Below are 1165 nucleotides of genomic sequence, written 5' to 3'. Positions count from 1 at the left end.
ACTGCTGGAATGTCCCTTGAGTCCTGACCATGGGTTCAGCTGAAACCACAAGCAGTCCTTTCTCCAAGCGGCTGCTGTGATGTATCCCTCTTAGGGTCTGGGACTCACCTCCTGCCTAGCTCACCAAAACTGTTACTGACGAATTAGGTTCTGACGCTTAATTTGCTAGCTGCTGGCCAAATCAAGGGAAGCTATGTCTTGGGTGTTTTTGGTTGTTTGTTTGTTTTTGGTACCAGGGATCAAACTCGGGTCCTTGTGCTTGTGAGGCAGGCAGCAGAACCACAGCTCTAAATCCCCCGTCTTTTTTTTTTTTTTTTTTTGAGACAGGGTCTCACTATGTAGTTGAGACTGACCTGGAACTCACTAGGTAGCCCAGGCTGGTCTCGAACTCACAGCGATCCTCCTGCCTCAGCCTCCCAAGTGCTGGGATTACAGGCATGTGCCATCAAGCCTGGCTGGAAACTGTGCCTTTTGGTAAAAGAATTTATTCAAAGCTAGCTTTGAGGAGGAGGAGCCCTATTTGCCTCAAATTGTCTCCCCTTCACCTCTCCACAGTTTCAGGCCGAAAGGTGAAAGGTGTGTAAGGATCCTTTAGCTTAAGGAACAGAGGGGGGGGGAGCACAATGAAATCTTCACACTTGCTGTATCTTTCCAATCATCTGCAGTTCGTCTTACTTTTTCTCGTGGAAAGGAAACTGTTATCAGACCTCCCAGGTTATCAGCTGCATATTCTGTCACTTCTAGACAGAGGAGAGGAGGGGTTGTCGGCTTGGGCTCAGCAGAAGGAAGTTTGGAGATGCTGCTTATTTTTAAAAGGAAAAAAAAATACTACTTTCTAAAGTTCCATTGCGCAGAGCCAGCGACAGAATGAGCAAGGAGGAACGAGGGAAGGAGGGAAGGATTCAGTAACTGAGGGAATGAGTGAGAGAATGGCTCAGGGCAGGAACGGGGCAGTGAGGCTAAGAGAACGAGAGGACGGAGGGCAGGAGAGAGGAAAGAAGGGAGAAAATGCTTTTACATCCTGCGACCCTCGCCAGATAGGCGTCGTCCACTCATTCATCCGTTCAACCCTGCCAGGGGCCAGGAGCAGAGCAAGGTGGGACGCGGCCTTGGCAGCGGTCGCCCCTCTGCAGCCCGTCGGGGCAGACCGGAGACCCCGGCTAGC

The sequence above is a fragment of the Fukomys damarensis genome, unplaced genomic scaffold (assembly GCF_012274545.1).
Source record: "Fukomys damarensis isolate Sample0158 unplaced genomic scaffold, DMR_v1.0_HiC HiC_scaffold_34, whole genome shotgun sequence".
NCBI lineage: Eukaryota > Metazoa > Chordata > Mammalia > Rodentia > Bathyergidae > Fukomys > Fukomys damarensis.
This window is presented reverse-complemented; position numbering follows the sequence as displayed.